General features: G+C 45.9%; 1 protein-coding gene across 1 annotated transcript in view; it reads right to left on the reverse strand.

The window, feature by feature from the left end:
• LOC144146856 (uncharacterized) overlaps positions 1-17103 on the reverse strand; it is an 82456-nt gene extending 65353 nt beyond the window's left edge. The window contains exon 1 of the mRNA XM_077678815.1: positions 16803-17103. The gene's annotated coding sequence lies outside the window, so the exon portion shown is untranslated. The remainder of the gene's footprint in view (positions 1-16802) is intronic.
• Between the last annotated feature and the right edge of the window lie 4550 nt (positions 17104-21653).

The following is a 21653-nucleotide window of genomic DNA, read 5'->3' on the forward strand; positions in this document are numbered from 1 at the left end:
GTTCGATACATTCAGGCTTTGACTACCAGACACGACATAAAAACTGGTCGAACAGTCTATTTTGCACTGTTTTATCGTTGCTGGCGAGCCTATCAGCATGCTTACCACATTCTACCACCCACTTGAAGGTGCGGCGGATCGGTGCTGCAGACGTGCGCGAAATTCTCGTTGCGTATGTCACGTTAGTTGCTTGGCGGTTTTTACAGCGACCGGCGTGCGACTGAGGCGCACGGCAGCAGTAGACGTCTAGTGCGGACGTACCATTTTTCATTAACCCTTGTAACGATATCAAAAAAACATTCGTTTGCCTGGATTCATGCTGAGTCACTATTATTCGCGGTATGCATAGACATGGTTGTTTATCGCTAGCCTCCCAAGACACGTGTGCATTGCACCGCCCTGCAAGCCTAGTTTCAGTGAGAAGATTTACAGCTCTCGCTATTAACCATGTGGTCCGGCCTCAACGTAGTGGTGTAAAAACTAAAATGCAAAAAGCGAAAAACTATAAATTACAAATTGTGAAATACCAGAGGTCGAATGGAAGGCCTTGCTCGCGACACGTAAAGAACACACAATGCCTACCGTAGTGTACGGGAGACTAACCACTTTCCTCCTACCACTGGCAATATGAGAAATGATTCAGATATCTTGCATAATCAAAAAGAGCCTTATTTCTTTCCTCAGGCGCGCTGCATATTTTTAAGAGAAAATGGGGTATCACACCGAATCTACATGTTGCTTACAAGACTCTCTGTGGTTTTGTGCTGGGATTATATTTTGATGCCTTAGGAATCTTGACACGGGTTCAAATATCGGGACGTGCGAGTTTTTATTTTTCGCTTCTATTTGAGAAATGTTCTTCGCGCCGGAGTCAAGTTAATAAGGGTTCTTTGCAATTTGATTCAGTTCTTTTAATTTCTCATAAACACATGCAGCGGCCGCTACCAAAGCGCAACAAGTCTTGTGCTCATACGTTCTCTTCGGCCTTCTACATTTCAGTATAAACTTATATACTAACCGGAACCACAGTTGTACTACAACTACAACGTCCTGTTCAGCCGGAAAAAGTGCAGCACTAGACTGAATTTATAATAAATGGGAGAATGTATCATAGTTAAAATATCCCACAACCTTACTTTATTAAACGGGCTCATAAACTGAATATTAAATACATTAAAAATGGATGTTTAGATTTAAAATTAAAAAATATGTAAAAAGGTAATTAAACAAAACAATTACGCAGAAAATGACTCACTACAGAACAATGATAAATACAAAAGATATAAAAGGTATTATCGCGTTATTGGCCGCTGACTTTGTTTCTGCGTGTGTGTGAAATTGTGACAAAATATTTGAGGGGTTAGTATTGTTGAATATTAGAGTTAAGTAGTATTGTCATTTCTTCTAAAATTTTTAATGCTTTTGTATGTTTTATTAGCTCTGGTTTCCTTCTTACGAGATAATTTCTATGGATATCAAGAAGTTGTTCTCTGTGTTTGTTTGTTATTGGGCAGTCCTGTAAATCTACGGAAGATACGTTATCGTAGAATAAATAGGTTTCTGGGTATTGAGAGGATAGAAAATGACACAGTTATGGAGTACTTAACGAACGCGACCAAATATCGCAAATTTGGTAACAAACTGCACAGGTAATGGTAGTAGAATAACATTTCAAAGCGGGTGATACTGCGCACCAAACATTCTAGATCTGGCCTCTTGAATAAGCTATCGGCCAGGCATAAAACCGTTCGGCTCCTTTACAATTCAGTGGTGCCACGCATCCCATTGAAGCGGCCTGTAAGCGCAACGCACGCCTTCTGATGAAACAGCCCCATGTACTAATTTTCACCATTTATGCGGTATAGTTACAAACATAACAAAAAGTGTTCCCAAAGCGCGCAATACATATTACCGCTTCTAAACAAAGCTCCCCGACGAATTACCTCAAGATTCCTAAAGCAATAGCCAGTTCACTGTGTTGGAAAGCTTCGTGTTTGAGTCCTGAGGCACGCAATGCGGGCTTGGGAGCACACTGGTTTTAAAGCTAAAGTTTTGAAAAACTTTCGTGAAACTTAACAGGCCAAATTAGGACCATGATGATCCACAAATAAATAAGGAACGTCACACGCAAAAACAATGGCCTGAAATGACTAACTGCTCTCTTGCGCTATCCTAGTGTCAGATCACCGAGATAAAAATATTTTTTATATCCACATGCATGCTTTCGGTACGAACAGAAAGCATTCAAAGAAAGCACAAAAGTAAAAACAAATCAAATTGAACAGCTTACCGATATCTGATTCCCGTCAGTCATGTGTTGTGCGCGGCTGAAACATTATATGTACTAAAGGCTACTACGTTCGCCAAATAAATGAATGGTTCGCTACTATTTATTTTACGCATGCACTCACATTCCAACAGCATTTCTGATCCGTACTGCACGCCACTGAGCGCTAAACTGGGAATGACTCTGCTCGGCAGGCGCTTGATGCACAGCGAAGCAGCTGTAGTAAAATCTGACTGGCAGTTGCATCTAATGCTGAAGAACGTCTGCGGAAAGCACTCCGTACGTGCCTTAAACACGCAGGTGGCGCTACAGGATGTCATATGATAAACGAACAGCATCTCGTGACAGCGAACCTAGGGGCTGGTGAATCTTTGGTAAAAATTGAACATCGCGTGCCATCAATATGCGACTTGTTTTTCAACACATGTGCTCTGAAATGTCGTAAAACTTTGAGCGGCGTTCTGATCATCGCATGCCAAAGCAATGGCGGATGATTTACAGTGCCATGCACAAAACTCTGTTAGCCAGAAAGAATAAGAATTTCTAATTAACTGCAGCCTAGATAACAATCTCTCTAACCTTTGTTCGGAGTAGGGACTCTTCATTAGAAGCGATATTTACCAAACGTCCTCTTCGGTCAAACTAGAGTTCAACGGGACGAAGGTATATTTGAGGGGTTTAGTAGCCTAGTTGCTAAGAAGGGCGAATTAATTTAGGCCACCTTGGAATATTTGCTGTGTACGGAATGTAGGCGGAACGGTATTACATAATTACACCCAAATGTTCGTGTACATTGCCGCCTGCAGTATTGTCATATTTTTTTCAGAAAGTTCAACATATTCGAAGGAAATACCTTTATTTTTATAAGAAAATTATGTTGAAGGTTAGGAACACACAAAACAAATACCCAAGAGGACCACTTTTCCAAATATGGAACCATGATCAGGTGTCTGTCGGAGAAATATATTACCAAGAAAACAGCGATGTCTAGCAAAAAATATGAGGACACCTAAACGGTCCTGAGAATCCAGCGTTTTGGGTAACATGAGTCTCCGAGTGCGGAACCGGCACATATCCTTTGAATATCGCAATCATATTTCACCTATTGTGTCTGTTTCGTTTTTCCGTTACTACGACTCAGCACATACCTGTGACCGGCACCAACAAGTGAACTTAACATTCTCGGGAACGATTTTGAGACGTTGCGGGGACGTTGCTGGAACGCGGCGCGGATGTCGCTTAGCGGTAATTGTCTGCAGGTGTTGCGCCACCTGCAGACAGCAAGCCTGCATGCTTCTTCCAGAAGAAGCGAACAGGCCTGAATGTTGCTGAGCATTTGATTCGTGCTCTCGCTTGCCCGCCCCCACCCCACGTGCATAAAGCAGCGACCGTAGTCGATGTCGGGTTGCCTTGATCAAAAGGGCGCCTGAAAGAAACATCGCTCTAGGAAGCTTTCAAAATGAAGGCAACAGCGAGCCTTTGAGAAGTTCGATGTATTTAGCCTGCCATTTTCGACTACTATTTTTCGTGGCATTCGGTTGCCATATTATTGTTCTGTAGACGTCGGGTTGTCGACCAACACATAACTAACCCTTTGGAATTATTATCAGTCGGTCTCCAGCAGTGGCAGAGTTTGCCGTTAGACATATATGCCAAAAACGCAAAAAAAGGCGTCCTAGACGTTATATTAAACCTTACCCAGAGAAGATGTCAAAAGACAAATTTACAAAAAAAAAGGTTTCCGACTAAACTGTTGTCTAAAAACCATGCTAAAGACACAAAAACTTTAGTTAGCACCTCGGCGAATAACGCGAGAAGATACTCAAGCAGCTGTAGTGTCCTGTTTCAGTTACGGCAACGCACTTGTTACACAGAGTTCTTCAACTAAAACAAGTCAGTCCTGGGATAAGACCCCCGAAAAGACAGAAATGGAAATAAACGAAGCTGTGCAAATCTTCCTAAGCATGAACGGGTACGCTTGCTCCATGTATTAGATATTTCTCTTACCACATACCACCTCACATGAAGCAAACCCTCAGCAAGGTGAGGAGCGTCATTCTAAAAGGGTAATGGCCGGCCTGATTCTTCCCTTCAATTCCCCAATGCATAGGCTATTGGCACAGCGTCTTCACAATGCTTCGGAAGAGCTCATGCAGGCACATCACACTCCAGGATACTTCCTTACTCAAGCACGATGAGTGGAGCACACCACTCTTGTCTCATTCTGTTGCTGCTGGTGCAACTCCCGGCCACGTATTCCCAAACCATATCCCGTAGGGGCCCAGGCCGACCACACCCCCTAAGCAGGGGCGCAGCCAATGAGGTTGAAAAATTGCATGTTTTAACCTCCTTGGACGCAGCACCGTGACGTCTCTACCTATATGTGCGCGACTTCATCCGAGGTGGATTTTTTCTTTTTTCCCCCTCCCCTCGTTTCGGCTGCTTTGCGGGTGGCCGATGGTTTCGCTCCGCGGGCAAATTGTGTTGTACTATTTATATTTTTATTCCCGCTATTTCTTGTTTATACATTTGTATACTTTTTTGCGTGTGTGTGGTTTACAGTTGAGGCACGAGCTGAGACACAATGCTGGCGAATTAAAAGGCCAGACCGTACAGAAATATATATATGTGGTAGCTAAAAATGCGTCGCAGGAAACAGACACAAACTGCTCATCTATACCCATTAGTGGATCTCTAAAAGTGACAATTTTTTGCCGCTATTTGGACTCCGAGATCACTATCGTAAAAATAGTGCGCCAATGAGATAACTTTTTTTCTTAGTTTTATCTCTGCTGCGACTACCGTGACTTCAAGCTCACGGGCAACTACTAATTAGTCCCAGCGAAAAGAATATACGTATCTGAGTGAGTGTAACACTGCATTAAATGAGAGGCCATGGGGCCCTGGGGGAGCAAGGATGAGGAGAAAAGGGGAGGGTCACAATTCGCACAATGAACACAGTTGCAGTCTTGGGGTCCTAATCGCAAAATGAACACATTAAAGTCAGTCAGTGGCAGCAAAACGCACAGTTCACACTTAAATGTACAGTTCACACTGTGGGCAATGCGGTTCACACTGAAAACAGTGCACGCTGCAGACAGTTCACATTGTATACCGAACGGGAAAGTCGGCCAGGCTGCTACACCAATTTGTAGAGTCTGTTTTCAAGGGCGTACTCGGTAATTGCTTCTAGTGCGGTGGGATCGTCACGGACCCGACTAATATGTTCCTGTTCAGTCGCAGGGGCGGGACCTAGAGTTAAAAGCTGGTGGCGATTACGGTCGAATAATGGACATAGCCAAATTAAGTGGTAACGATTTAGTGTGCCTTCCCGATTACAGGAAGGGCATCAGCGCCATTGGGATCCTGCTGGAGCTGTCTATTTATAAATAACGTAACTTATGCAAGCAAAATCTGTGTGCATGAAGCAAAAATTGTTAAAAATAACTAATCGACATTGGCGACAGCGTGAGTGGTAGCACGCATGATTACTGATGTCAAACTCGGCCTGGTGGCTTCAGTGAAGAGACTGTGGTCAATAGCCCTGTACAGAAGACATATCAAACTCCTCGAGTACTTCAGTTGCTGTACAATCCAAGTATTACTTAGCCCTTGGTTGGTATATATTTTCGATATTGTTTGCCTAAATTGTTATGACCAACAGTGTAAATTATGCAGAATTCATGACCGAGTGTAAAACGTGTACGTTTCAGCTGGTGTCTTTCTTATCAATGTATCACCCTTGCAAGAACGATTCACACCTTCCATTGCTGTTAACAAAATGTCAATGTTTTCCTTAGTGGCACTGTTCCTGATAAAGAATAATGCAATGAAGTTAATGTTAACGATATTCAAGGTAATAGTGCTCATGAAAGTGCCAAAATGTAGCGGCTCATGCAGCTGTAATATTTCGCAAGAGTAGGACAGTTTGTAAATGTAGTCATGGGTAATTGGCTGCCTTTCTTGTAATCCTTACCTGCAGCACCGAATCGTGTTTTGAGCTGTGTATATAGTGAAAGAGCACCCAACTCAATTGTATACCCTTCTGTGTTCTGTAGAATGAACTTTCAATGAGGCTGTTTGCTTTCCGGACCGTGTATAATTGCCACATGCGCGTGAAAGCGTCCATCCGCGCGCGTGCACTTCGAGCACCGTGTCGAGCGCTTATTTAGGAGCACGATCGAAGGTCAGCGTCAACTTGCAGGTGCGCAAGAAGAGCGCGGAGAGATCAGGGGCAAAGGTGCAAAAGGTTCGCTTCTACCACATGTGCGTCAGCTTCCCCAGCGCCGCATACCAGCCCCGCCCACGGAGCGAAACCATCGGCCGCCTGCCAAGCAGTCGAAACGAGGGGAGGGGGAAAAAAGAAAAAAATCCACCTCGCATGAAGTCGCGCACATATAGGTAGAGACGTCACGGTGCTGCGTCCAAGGAGGTTAAAAAATTGCAATTTTCTAATCTCTTTGGCTGCGCCCCTGCTAAGGGGGTGTGGTCGGCCTGGGCCCTTACGGGATATGGTTTGGGAATACGCCCCCCGGCCACTCATGCAATGGAGCGATCAACGGCAACTCATCACAGGAATGTGAATATATCCTTTCATACACCCTATTTATCACCTATAGCGGCGCATATCTCGGGCTGGTAATTCTAGCAAAATATAGACCATCTCTAGGCAAACTATGTTCGCGGACGCAGCAAGCTATGGAAACTAACTTGTACGCGACAACTGTCATTGGTTTATTACTTCCGCCCCTCGCTGCTTCCTCATCATCTGACCTGAGCACCCATTTGCGGTGAAAGAGAAGGACAGAGCCTTAGCCATCACCGAAACTTCCACCCTTCAAACAAGTTGATTGAATTGCTACACTGTTTGTTACCCTTCAAGGCTGATCAAATATATCCTGTTTCTGCGAAATTGTTCTAAAGAAACCCCGCTAACACCGTGGCCTTCGGGGTGAGTTCTGACCCATTAGAGCAAATGTGACAATAAAACGGTGAACAGGGTATATCTGGAACGGACCACTCAAGCGATCCCTTCTGTTACTCTTCCCAACGTTGACTGAAGCTCACGTAACTGTCTGGTAAGTTTTGAAGCAATCAAAAGAGTGTCGATTTGTAACGTTGCAATTGTACGTTGATGTACGCTTCAGACATGAGTTGTGCACCCAACTTCGCATCATGTCAGTCATCTAACGTTCGTCAGACGCCTCCAGTAGGCATAGCTTCAGAACAGTGGAAACTCTGAACATTTGTACCATTGTCCGTTATAGTCTTCTCACCGCTCCCCGCTTGTGCTCCTCCTCTTCCCGCCCCAACACACAATGGGTTGCCAGAAACCTTCCTCAGAAGGGCCTCTTATGCTTTTTTGTCATTAATGTTGGCTTCTTCAGCTATTGTAAAATATTACCGCATCCTCAGACAGAAATGTTCTCGGCACATTTTCTCGGGTTCAGTGGCCCGCGTCTGAACTCTCCCGCATGCTCGCCCTGTTCGTATATTTTTATCTCCCTTTTTAACACGTCTCTCAACGATGCCATGCCTGCGTCACCACTGACACTTAATATCACTCTCTGTAATATTGTCCACTCAATTCGTCCCCTCATACCCTACCACTATCGCTGAGAGCTGGCTTTGGCCAGCTCAGACCTTGTGACACAGCTCGCGGTGGTGTACAATAAAGTTTCTCCATTTCTCTTTGGCTCTCACATCGCGTAGCACAAAATTCATTGGGCTTCATTTCGCTGGTAAAGAACTGAGACTCCAAAAATCACCTCGCACTGCATGCATGGTCGCTTGGGGTGCCGCCACGCGTCAGCTGTTCGGATGAGTAGCTCTGTCGGCAAGAATTAACAAAGATTATACCAATAGTAGCTTCTCCAACCTTAGGCAACTAAAGCGAGCGGCGTGTGTTTCAACATGGCAGCAACTTTGAAGTTGGCAAGATTGCGGCTGGTTTGCTGTCTTAAAGTGATAGGCACCCAAATATTCTGCTCGCTCAACTAAAATTGGGACTTGAGAATGTTCAGTTCGATACAACATGTCCCCGCGAACAGCGTAGTAAAATGTTTTGTCTTATTACGGCTGGCGATACACACCCGTCTCGACTTACACTAAGTAATTGTTATCCATAATATAAGTATGCACGCTGGGATAACGTAAGTGAGTGGATAATTTGTATGTCAGGTAATACAGACAAAAGTTTCAAATTTTTTACACATATGTAACCGTATCCTGCGCCGCTTTGAAGCTGGTTGTCGTCACTTCGGTCACGGCCGAGGAAGCTTTGCCTAGTGTTATGGTGCCACTGCCGATGTCTCATTTGAGAAGCCGAAGTGCGGCAGGCGCAAGTGGGAGACGCCAAGTGGGAGACGCAAGTGGGAGACGCCGAGTCCTCTGGGAGACGGCAAATTTTTTTTTGAGACAGACACCGTTCACGCTCGAGAGAAATAATCTTTCTTCCTAAGTGTCGCCTAAAGTCTCTGTCACCTCTATACCATGTGCTGGAAAGCTTCACTGACGAGTAGACAACAACCTCTACGGGACTAAAAGATAATATGCCGCCAGTCATCGATAAAATAAACATGTGGGTTATAGCTTGTTTATGAAAGCACATGAAACCGTTTTCATAGCATTAACACTTCATATAAAGCGTAGGAAGTATATCTGTAAATTTATACCTTGCATTTAAATGCTACGCAGGGTTACTGAACTCCGTCAATGGCCTTTACTATCAATCGCCATCTGTGACTTTCACCTGAATGTATAGCGGATGATGTTCCCTAGTCTGCGGTGCGGTATTCTTAAGCTGGCGTAATCCTTCTCTGATTAAGATCCTTTGGTGATGTTGCCTGAAAGTAACGCCCCTTTTCGGCCCACCACACGTCCTCTATTGTTTGAGTGTGATGTTCATTTTAAGCCTCGAGGTATTAATCCGCCTTCGTGGTGTTCATAATCTCACACACGGTCCATTCGTTTTTGCGAAGATGCTGTTGCAAACATGGTTTTGTGTGTCGTTTTGTAAGGCACCTACGGTAGGCACTGCCAACGTCTTGCAGGTTCACATGCCAGAAGACACTCCGCACATTCCCGCACGTCGGTCTTCCTTGGGGTGGACGTTGCTCTGGTATTTGTCGGCCGCGAATGGAGGGAAAGGTCAGCGTAAGGTCTCGTACCGGGAAGTGGCAATAATGGACGACGAACCGCAGTGTCGTGCGCCACCGCTTGTTGCACACGGAAAGTCTCGGACAGCGCATGCTGGGGATGGGACTTCAGGTTGCGACGGGGTTGGAAAGAGCTCTGCAACTCACGCTTTACATGTGCGGGGCCTTTCTCGTGCTGCACTTCAGCCATCACTAGCCAACACTCTGGGTGATTATACTACCTCCACCGACTTTCGAGCACCTCGTTTACTGCGGTGGCATCTGTGAAGACTTCGGCAACTGTATGTGAGAGAATACGGACGAGGCAGGTGAAGAGCTGTTGTTTTACACATGAAATGTGCATTTCCTGACGTTTGAAAACTAGCATTCGTAACAGATGTACGTCAAAAGCTCGAATACGCTCGTCCATTTGGACACTCTATCCCCGGCATATATCGCTAATGAACTAGAATCAGCCCTAAAGCGCGCACCTCGCTTTATAAACTCGCAGTTCTCTAGAGAAATGAACGTCACCGCACTCAACCACTCAGTCCAACTGCCATCTCTTGCGTCACGCCACTTGAACTCATGCCTATGCCTTCTGCTCAGTTGTTGTTTCGGCCCGCATTTAAGACACGAACTTCTAAATCCCCAAAACAGAACTTCTTCCCGCATTAAACATTCCAATCCCACTGCACAAATCAGTGGTCGTACTTCCGCAATGAACGATTCATTTTTCCCCATGCAATTACACTTAGGAATCACCTCCCGAGACCCTTGTTGCACACCAGACTGCACATAATTCTGCGTAAAACTGGAGTCCCCACTTCATTCCATCTAATAACCCGTGACTGTAGATGTGTTCTGCCAGCGTACTGTATGTATATTTTTTGCCAAGTTGTTTGTTCTCCTAAACCTCAAATTCCCAATTCAAGCATTTTTTTTTGTTCGTTTGTTTTTTTGTCATTCTTGACCAAACTACCGTATGCGTATTTATTACTGTAATGTGTATAACTTGTTCACATTGAATTGTACACCCTCATAGGGTAATTCTTGCCCGCCATTATTTAACGCCCTCATGCCTTTAAGAAGATTATACTGCGGTTCGGCAATTTTAACTGGAAGCATAACTGCGCAGTTTAATTGCCGTTCGCATGATTACGCATGTTAGACAGTAAAGACCGGCGCAAAACTCCTGCCTTTTGTTATTTGTTTAAGTTCCGAGTACTGGAGATTGCGATAACGCCAGCTAAGACTTAAAGTGTGCTAGCTATCACTTTTGCCTATGCCTCCACCTCGTTGTGAAACTTAATACAGTACACGGCCGGCACGTCAAAGGGAGGTGGAACTTTGCGCCGGTCGTCGCTGTCTAGCATGCGAAATCTTCGCAGTTCAAAAACTTCGCAGTTCAATAGCTCGGAGTACGGATGCGCTAGAAGAATTAAGCCAAATGAAACTGCAGGGAAACACGATTGCGTCGTACTTTTCAATACAAACATGCCTGCTTACTGCAGCCACTAAAAAGTTATAATATTTTAGTAATGAAGAGACCGACATCAATAATTACCACCTCATACTGTCTCCCCCTGGGCTTATAACCGTAATGTAGAGGTGGTCTTCAAGTAAATCTAAGTGCCTGATTTAAAAAAAATACATATAGATTTAACTTTGATCACCCAGTATATCATAAAGACGCGGTAACTCTTCCACATAATATTATAGAAATGCATGAGAGTGCTCGGTTGTACAGCCAGTCCGTTAGCAAGGTGCCTATTACTTTTTCCTATAAAAATATTAGATTCTTAACAAACACGTGATGTTCGTCATTTGGAAATTGAATATGTGCAATCTTTCATCTGTGAAGTATGTGCGATGTGCTAAAACGCACTTGATGTGACGCGGTGTATTTATGAGGATGCATTTATATTTATATTTTTATTCCATTGGTGTGTAAGGTGACACTTCTTTTAATATATGCTAAATTGGTAAACCGCACATGTCCAGTTCTGACCGTGAGCTTTAACGCGCCGACGCTACAAAGGCGATGAGGGGCATCGTAGGAAAGTTCTCCAGATTAAGTTGGCACCCCTGAGAATATTTAACGTAGGCTGAAATCTCGAACACACGGGAGTTTTCGCTTTTCAAGAACTGTCCAGTTGTATTTTGGCTCTCCGTTTGATCCATTCAGTCTGCAGCTACTTGACATGCCGTAAGAATTGGCAATAGAGTAGACTTAGCACTTCACTATTGTCGTTAGCGAGTCTACCAGCACGGTTTCCCCTTCTACCTCCCACTTCACGGTGAAGCGAGTTCTAGCTGGAGACGTGCGGGAACTTCTCGTTGCGTACGTCACGTTTGCCGCTTCGTGGTTTAAAAGCCATTACGCTGGCAACTGAGAAGCACGGTAGCGGACGACGTCTAGTGCGGGCGTACAATTTTTCATTGAGCATTGTAACGACATCAAAACACATCCGTCTGCCTCGATTTATGCCGAGCCACTATTGTTGCTTGGCATGCACAGACGCGGCGATCCATCGCAAGCGTCACTAAAACATGTGTAGTTAACCGCCCTGCAACCCCACTGGCAGTAAGATTTACAGCTGTCGCTATTAACCTTGTGCTCCTGCCTCAGCGTAGCGTTGTAAAAACTTAAAAAAAGCGAATAACTATAAATCCCAAATTAGTAAATACCAGAGGGACACACGGAAGGCCGTGCTCGGGAAACCTGCGGAGCACACAATGACTCCCGTAGTGAGCGATAGAATAAACACTTTCCCCCTACACTTGGCAATATGACAAATGATTCATATATCTTGCATAATCAAGAAGAGTCTCATTTCTTTCCGTAAGGGCGCTATATTTTTTAAAGAGGAAACGGGGTTACACAGCCAAGGTACATGTGGCCTATAAAGTGCTCCGTGGTGGTGTGCTTTTGATATATTTCTACCCTTGGGAACCTCTCACACGCGCTGAAAAAATCAGCACGTGTGATGTTTTATTTTTCGCTTCAATGTGAGAAATGTTCGCTGCGTCGGATTTTAATTATTGGTGCTTCTTTGCAGTTTTCTCAGTTCGTATGATTTCTTATAAACACATGCTGCTGCCGCTACCAAAGCGCACAACGTCTCGTGCTCTAACGTTCTCTTCAGCGTTCTGCCTTTCAGTTTAACTTTATATGCTAACCGGAACCACAGTTGTACTACAGCTAACATGTCCTGTTCAGCCGCAAAAAGTGAAACACTGGATTGAATTTCAAAGAACTAGGAAAATGCATCATATTTAGAATATCACACAACCCACGGAAGTTACGCCATCGTGAGAGGAGAACAAAAGTCATGGCTAGATAGTACTTAAGGAAGGCGAACGAGTTAAAAAAAAAAGGTAATATAAACTGCACCCTAATGTAAGTACAATAACTATTCAAAGCGGCCAAGACGTGGCCCTAAAAATTCTAGATCTGGCCTTTGGAATAAGCAATCGCCCTTTGCAGAGAATCTTTAGTCTCCGGTCGAATTTAGTGCTCTAAGCGACGTTTAAGCGGCACGTATAAGCGCAACCAGAACATTAGTACTTAAACTTACGCCTCTTTACCCGCCGCGGTGGCTCAGTGGCTAAGGCGTTGCGCTGCTGAGCACGAGGTCGCGGGTTCGATTCCCGGCCGCGGCGGCCGCTTTTCTGATGGAGGCGAAAAGCAAAAACGCCCGTGTGTACGAGATTTCGGCGCACGATAAAGATCCCCAGGTGGTCAAAATTAATCCGGAGCCCTCCACTACGGCGCGCCTCATCGCCTGCGTTGCGTCGGCGCGTTAAACCCCACAATCAATCAAACTTACGCCTCTTTGTCCTATGTACCAAAGGTTACCTTTATGCGGAACAGTTATAAACATAGCAAAAAATGGTTCGAAAATGCGCAATGAAATCTCGCTTCAAAAACAACGGTCTCCGACGAATTGCTCAAAATTCCTGAAAGCACAGTCACTTAACTATATAACTGTGTCACGCAACGTTTTGCACGATTGAAGTCGGAAGAGCTCAATGCGAACAAGGCAGCACACTTGTTTTGAAGCTAAACTTTTTACACTTTTTTTGAAACTCGAAATGCAAAATTGGGACCATGATAATCACCAAATAAATAAGAAACTTTTCACGCAAAAACGATGCCCGAAAAAGATATTAACAGGTTGCTCTTACGCTACCTTTGTGTCAAACAATCGAAAAGAAAATATTTTGTTTATATCAGTGCGTCAAACCCAAAAAATACCGGTCAGGTTACGGTTCGGGTTTGGGTGAATTTATTTCGTTCCGATTCAGTTCCGCTTCGACTAAATCGCAACCCGAACCAGTTTTCGAACCGGTAAGCAAGTTTGAACCGGTTCGAGAACCGGTTCGGGAAAAAGGTATCGTTGTTTAAAGCGACCACAAATAAATTCAAGCCTGGTAAATCTAAAATACCGGTATTATTCTGTAAAAGCTGTGCATTTTTAAATTCAACAGCAAGCCATTATGCCAGATATAACAGAAAACGGACTGACGATTTACAAGCTGGATCCCCGCCCTACCCTCATGTTTTCCTTGGGGCTAAAAAATAGCACCAAGGGTAATGACTGTCTGTGGGGTATACGTCCTTCCGCTTCATCTGTTTGTTTTTAAAACGCCCTCCTCTCAGGGTCCATCGCCTTGAACATAAAACCCCTAGTGTCACGCGTGCTCACCGCCGCGTCACCTCAGTATCTTAGCAGAGGACGTGTTTAAATACCAGTGGTGTATATTTTTTCTTCAGTTGTAGCATAAGAAAAGAATTCCTACCGCAGCCGAGTCAATGGTACCTATGAATTCGATTGTTTGTACGCTTAAGATAATTGGCTTGCAGTCGCCTTTTCGAGAATGTGAGCCAAACCTTTGGTCAAGTTAAGATTTAGTTAGCGTTCATTTACTCATTGCTCCTCTAATCACTATAATACATTTTAGCTAATACAAAGCTGTTATGAATCACAATGAATACGTCACGTTCCAGCAGACAACAACACTTGTTCTTAACGTACAGTGCGGAATCTCATTACAGCTTATGCGATTGCAAACTGAAACAGTGATTGGAAGCGTGAAGCACGAGAGAGAACTGTTTTGGGAAGGCACTCTTCAATTAGTCGACACCGATATTTCCCCTCCGGAACCCAGTAGCCGTAGCAGCAGAGCAGAGCCAGACTAGTCAGTGAAAACGCATTTCCGAAAACAAAGCAGCGCCGAAAAAGTCTAAAGAAGAGGACAATCACAATGTAAAAACGCTGGGTAAAGGTGATAGTGCGGGAGCGGCCCGAATTTATGCATGGGTCATTACCTTCTTTACTACCGTTTTTTGTCCAACACGAAGTACGTAGCATCTGCAAGGTCGGGGGGTGCAGTTTCGGACAAACGGCGAAAGAGGGTGCCATAGGCAAACATGTCTATGTCTATATGTGTTACCGTAACTCCATATATGAAGAACTGCACAGTTGTCCACTCTACGCATCCCGAAAAATTGACCATGTATCTCATACCTTCGTTGGAAATTTCACCGAAAGACGATAGTCATACGCCGCTCCTGTACAAACTCTCCTCTCTTCCCCGCTTACCTCTAGCACTGTTGCCCTCGGTCCTGCCTTGATAAACCTAATTACGATTTGTTGAATGGAATTCAAATTTTCCGTGTTCGCACTTGTGACCTTTTCTTACTGTTGCGCCCCTGGAACCCAAGGCAACAGCGCCACCCATTTTGGTATGTCATAATCAAAATATTGTTTTGACGGTAATTTCTCGTTTGTTTTCGCTAAAATTACGACCATGTCTTCTCTAATTAAAACAACACCTCAAGTACCAGTTACCTATTGCTGTTTTGCTTCAAATATCCTAAAATTTTCTCTTTGCTGAAAAATGCGGACAAGTATGAAGCATTGATGCAGAAAGTTGGGCTAGTTGGTTATTAACTCCGTGCATTTCACTAGGAAAACAAGGAAGTCTAGCGAGTGTCATGTGTGTGTCTTCTTTGCCTCGTGCTTGGGTTCTCTAGTTAAATGCAGTCAGTATAAATCATTGTTCCAGCTTCAGTACATCGAAAATTGTTTTGCCGATTTATTTGTCTCGTTCAAGAATTTTCTCAACTTTTAGCTGGACGGCTGAATCGACGGAGACACAGACATACAGACCACAATTTTTGCGTTTAAGTAGCCTAGTAAAGACTATCCTCTATAAAACTGACTGTTAGGTCAGTCCCCATGGTGCCCGCTGCCTTCGCCAGGATCACACGTTTGGATATGATAAATATTGGACATAGAAATGATGTCTTGAGCCGACCCTACCTTTTGGTGTTTTGCTTATTAAATGGGTGCACGCAACAAAAGAGAGGAGAAATGATTCAGGCGGGAAGTCAGCTCAGAATAATTTAAAACCACAAGAGGGGCTCTTGCTTTTTGTTTTCCCGTGGAAAAATTCCTCTCAAAAATGATGACGCGTTTGATGCCTCGAAGATACTAATGTGCCAAAAGGCAAACCATATGTTGCAGGGCGGCGGAGCAGTTTAGACCGCCTGGGAATTTTTAACGCGCGTCGAAATCTGGACACATGGAAGTTTTCGCTTTCGACTACGTCAGGTAAAAAGCAGCCCGGTGCGATGATCTTACTTGCATCATTTTTGCCACGAACCAATGGCTCAGCCACCGAGCAACTCTTGAGTGTCGCATTTATCAAGTATTTGCCCTTTCCGGATTTTTAAAACAAATTGAGAAATGCCACAACCCTGCGAATTTTCGGTGTTGCCCTTAGCCGTTCCACAGTGCAGGAATCCTGCTGCTCGATTGTTCCTAACCAGACGCAGCGAGGGAAGGGCAAAGTCTATGTTTCATATCGCCTGCAGGCTGCCGAGAGTGTGACAGCTCGTTTGATCAGCCATGCATTCTGCTAGCGCCCTCAGCAGTAGCACACCATTGCAGCATTGGTGCACATATCTTTTGTCGTGTTGTAATGACGAAGAGAGCGTTGATAGTGTAAGTTATAAGAAAAGGAAAGTGCGTGTGAAGTTAGAAAGGTAATCGTGCGTGAAAGTGAAACGCCCCGAATGGCGTTTACCGCCCATCGTCAAAAGCACATGGTTGAAACGCTTCATCGTGAACCGATAACCGTTATTTCTTCTTTCGGTTCAGCTCCGGTTCGGGTTCAGCGTGCTAAAAATATAACGGTTCGGGTTAGGGCTCAGTTCTGGCAACAATACCGCTTCGGTTCCGGTTTTCTTGTTTGGTTCAGTTTTGGTTCGGCACCCTGGTTTATATCCGTACGTATCATTTCGGTAACAGGAAAAAAACATTGAAACAAAGCATAGAAATATAATCAATGCAAGTTGAACAGCTCACCGATATCTGTTTCCCGTCACTCATGTGTGGTACGCCGTTGAAACATTATGTCATAGAGGCTAGTACTTTCGCTAATCCACCATATGGCTCCCTACTTTTTTTGCGCCAGCACTCACACTCTAACAGCATTCCCCTACCGGCACTGCACGCTACTGAGCGTAAAACTGGGACAGCATGAGCCTAAAACTGGGACTGGGTCGGCATGCGCTTGGTGTAGAGCGTAGCAGCTGTAGTAAAACCTGACTGCGTGTTGCGTTTAATGACGTACCCCTTGTGCAATAAGTACTCCGCCTACACGTTAAACAAGCGGGATGCGCTGCACGATGTCATGTGATAAACGAACAGCATCTCGTGACAGCGCACCTATGGTTTGGCGTATCTGCGGTAAAAATAAACAGGGCGCTCCATCAATCTACGACTTGTTTTCCAACACATGTCACATCAAACGTCGCACACCTTTGAGTGAAGTTCAGAGCACCGGCATGCCAAAGCAACTGCTGACACTTTGACAGGGCCATTTACCGGAACCCTGTGAACCAAAGAGATTAGTAACATCTGATTAACAGCAGCCTAGATAACAATCTCACTAACCTTTGGCCAGAGTAGAGACTCTTGATTGGAAGTGATACTCAAAAACATCCTCCTCTGTCAAACTAGAGTTCAACGGGACGAGGGTACATTGGAGGTGTTTAGTATCTGGTTTACTAAGAGCTAAGAATGAATTTAGTTTACCATTGGTTGTTCGCTGAGGGCCAAATGTAGCCCGAACACTATGACATAATTACATGCACAGGGTTATGCATGTCGACGATTGCAGTTTTGGGATCCTTTTTGAGAAATGGTAACACATTACTTGAAAACTCGTGCATGTTTATAAGGTAACCACGTTTAAAGTGAAAAACACACCAGTAAAAACTAGAGGGAACCACTTTCCCAAATATAGAACAAGGATCAAGTGTCATTCGGAGCAATACGTGTAGAGGAAACGCCAATGTCTGGAAATAAAGATACGAAGACACCCAAGCACTCCTTAGAATCCAGCGACTTCGGAAGCATCAGTGTCCAATTGCGGAAGCCACTGGTATCCTTTCTATTACTATCCATATATCTCACCTATGTGTCTGTTCCTTTTTTTCGTTACTACGACTCCGTATACACCCTCATTGGAATCAAAAAGTAAAGGTGACATTTCGCGGCGACATTGCTACTAGCCTTGTTGTAATTGTGGAACTGGCAGACTCCTGTGATGTTGCCACCTGCAGGCCGCAACATCCTGTATTGTAACAGCGAAGCTGTTGAGCAAATCGTAATATTTCCGGCGTGCACTTAAAATACATAGAAAATGCCGAGCGCGTGCATAGGAGCGCGTGCGACGCGGCGAGCGGCCGGCTGTTAGAAAAATAATGAAAAAGCCGAGCGCTTGTGTGGGAATGCCTCGCGACGACTGCCAAGCGTCCCCGGCGCACGCTCGTCAAGCGCAGCGTGCCGACTCAGGAATATTGGCAGAAGATTGCGACTAATGCACGGCAGGTAAAAAACTTTAGAAACGTTGAGCGCTCGTGTGAGCGTGCCTTATGACGACAATCAGGCGTCCCCAGCGCGCGCTTGTCTAAGCAAGCATGCCCGCTTGGCGAGGTTGGCCAACATGGCGGCTACCACGCGGCAGTTAAAACAACCAAGAAAATGCCGAGCGCTCGTCTGTTCTTTTCTCACGACGTACGCCCAGGGTCCCCGGCGCACGTTTGTCAAGCCAGGCATGCCCATTTAGGGTGATTGGCCAAGATTGCAGCTACCGTGGTGCTGGTAGAAAGAGCACGAAAAATCCGAGTGGTAGTGTGTGCTGGCTCGCGACGACCGCCAAGCGTCCCTCCCCGCACGGTTTTCAAGCCAGGCATACCCACTTCGGGAGATTAGCCTATATTGTGGCAAACGCCTGGCAGTAAAAAAAAAAGAAGAAATTACCGAGCGCTCGTTCGTGCGTGCCTCACGACGACTGCCCACCGTCCCCGGCGCACGTTTGCAAGCGAACAGTACCCACTGAGGGAGAGTCGCGACCGCCGCAGGGACAACCACCCCGTGACAGCGTTCGGGCTCGACCTCATTTGTTGTTGTTGTTGTTGTTCCACGTCTTATGGCGCTTACTCACGCGGGGGATTAACCAGGAATCGAGCAAAAAGGGGACTAATTAGCCCGCTCACAACTTAAAAGTAGGTACCTATCCGTTGTCATCCAGTGACAGCGCGAGATTAGGAGGAGGAATTGGCTAAAAATGGAAAGTTGCGGTGAATTTGATAAAATATACCCTAATAATAAAGGATAGCAGTGCAGACGCCTGGTCTCGGAAACATATTCATGAATGGCTGCAGCCACCCCTCTGTGACAATATCAAAGTGATGTGGCCTCTAGCGAAAGTAGTACGGGCATGAAGGTAGGAAGCCAAATTCGTTGTAATGGCCTGATAAGGTGACGTTGTCTGATCATTGAGGAACTTCGGAAATGTAATAAGAAGTGATCTGGTGTCTATTGTCCACCGCAAATAGCACATAGGGTGCAGGAGGCGAGGCCAGACCTGTGCATATAGAAGTTAAGCTGGGGGACCCTACAACTGAGGTTGGTAATGTGACCTCGCATTGACCAGATTCACAAAAACGGGGATTGCAATTATGTTTTAAATGGAAATAATCTTGAAAATAATGATGGCCTATTCCTGCGTACTCACTAGGCGCTGATATCTACATAACCTTACTCCTGCTACACTAGCCGGAAGAGGGCAAAGATCAACCGAAGGGCCATCTATCGACGATCGCGCCAAGGAATCAGCCTCTTCATTAAGGAATAAACATTTGTGCCCGTGAACACAAATGAGGCAGATGTCCCGCAAATGGGAAGACACCAGAACGTTGAATGCACGTATCAGGAGTGAATTTTCAGACGATGCCAAGGCAGAACAGTCCGATAGAGAGTCAGTAATTATAACTATACTCGAGGGCTGCAGAGGAACTTCTTTCAAAGCCAGTACTACCGCTCGAAATTAGGCTTGAAATATTGGAGTGAAGTCTGGTAACCGCAGCGAGACTGCCCAGTTAAGCTGTGGACTAACAATGCCCACACCTGCCCTCTCCTCACGTTGCGATGCATCAGTTGCCACAATTACGTAACCATTCAATCTTGCCAAATGGTCGTTCAGGATTCGTGTAAGTAGCCTTGACGAAAGCATTTTGGCGTTATTGGTAAGATTGTTAGAAAAGTTAAAGGCGCTGGAGGGACCTCACAGGGAATTTGCATTGTTGCCGGAATGTTGATTTTCAATAGACAAAATACTGCATGGGCGTAACCACACTGAGGACGAATGTGCCGAGGCCACCAAGAGTTGAAAAACAGTGCCGGCCGAGCTACCAGCAACGAAAGAAATAAATCGGCTTTGTGGCGATTCAAAAACCCTCATAACAGTCAGCACAGTTAAGAGTTGAAACCGCGACTCTAGACAAGGCATGCGTGCCTCCAGATACAAGATGTTATTGGCCGCGCACCTTGGGAGGCCGAGGCACAATATTAGGGCACGTCGTTCTATTCCCCCAGCCCGAGCGCACGTGAGCGTGCGCCTCGTGGTTCCGCCTTTGTCGTCGTAGTTGTCGCGGAGCAGTGGACCCGGGCCTCTACAGGGCTCTCCCCCCCCCGTAGAGCCACAAGCTGTTGCTTATGCCCACGTGACAGTTTTCGACGGTTAAAGTTGTAAGTTCCTGGGCATGGTAGGTGAGGCGGGAAAGGTCTGGCTGGGTCGGGGAGAGGTCACGTATGCGGGCTTTGCTCGGTCGGCGGCGACGACGCCTTGACGGCCGGTGATGCCGAGGGTAAAAGTCTTCGGGTGCCGCTCGATGACGCGGTATGGCCCGGGCCATCGAAAGCGGGAGTGAGAGGACGATAGGCAGCGTCGTGACACACAAACACATGAGTGCAGGACTAAAGGTCCTGGCTTACGAAGACGGAGTGGTCGCTGGGCTGTCCAAGAAGCACGGGTCGGATTGCTCGGAAAGGCGACAGAGATCAGCCACGTAACCGACGGGGTCCGAAGGTCCATTGGTAGGCGGAGGTGTGAGGAAGTCACCTGGGAGACCAAGAGGGCAGCTGTACACCAGCTCAGCTGATGTGCAACGCAGGTTAGTCTTCAAAGCCGAGTGTCCGAGTCCGATGAGGCGAAGGTGGTCGGCACAATGTTCTGTTGGCTCATAGGTGGTGAGAGCTACCTTGAGTTGCTGGTGTAAACGCTCCACCATCCCGTTAGCAGACGGTTGGTAGGAGGTGTGTGTGAATGTGGCATACTCCCAAGATGGCAGCCAGAGCGCTGAACAGGGCGGATTGGAACTGACGCCCACGATTAGTGGTGACAACAGCAGGGCAGCCGAAACGAACCCCCTTCCACCGACAAAGGCTTTGGCGACTGTTTCGCCTCTGATATCAGAGATGGGGATTGTCTCAGGCTAGCACGTGAAGCGGTCCACGCCCATCAACAAGTAGGTGGCGCATCGTGACGATGGCAGGGGGCTGACTGGCCAATGTGCGCGTGCGCGAAACGGCTGACCGGTGGATGAAATGACGACGTAAGAGTGACTGTGCGCCTTGTTACCTTGACGCGATGGCACTGGAGGCCGGATCGTGCCCACCGGCATACATCGGCATTCATGGAGGGCCAGAACCACCAAGCTGTGACGAGGTTTTGAGTTGCTCGGATGCCGGGAAAACTCGTTCCGTGCAGGACGTCGAAAACGGCTCGACGAAACGCCGGTGGAACATAAGGTGGGGAGATGCTGTTTGATGTCTCACATGTGATTGTGCCTTCGGTAAACGGCAACG

The sequence above is a fragment of the Haemaphysalis longicornis genome, unplaced genomic scaffold (genome assembly GCF_048455015.1).
Source record: "Haemaphysalis longicornis isolate Haplotype H1 unplaced genomic scaffold, Haemaphysalis longicornis Haplotype H1 scaffold_7, whole genome shotgun sequence".
NCBI classification, from domain to species: Eukaryota; Metazoa; Arthropoda; class Arachnida; order Ixodida; family Ixodidae; genus Haemaphysalis; species Haemaphysalis longicornis.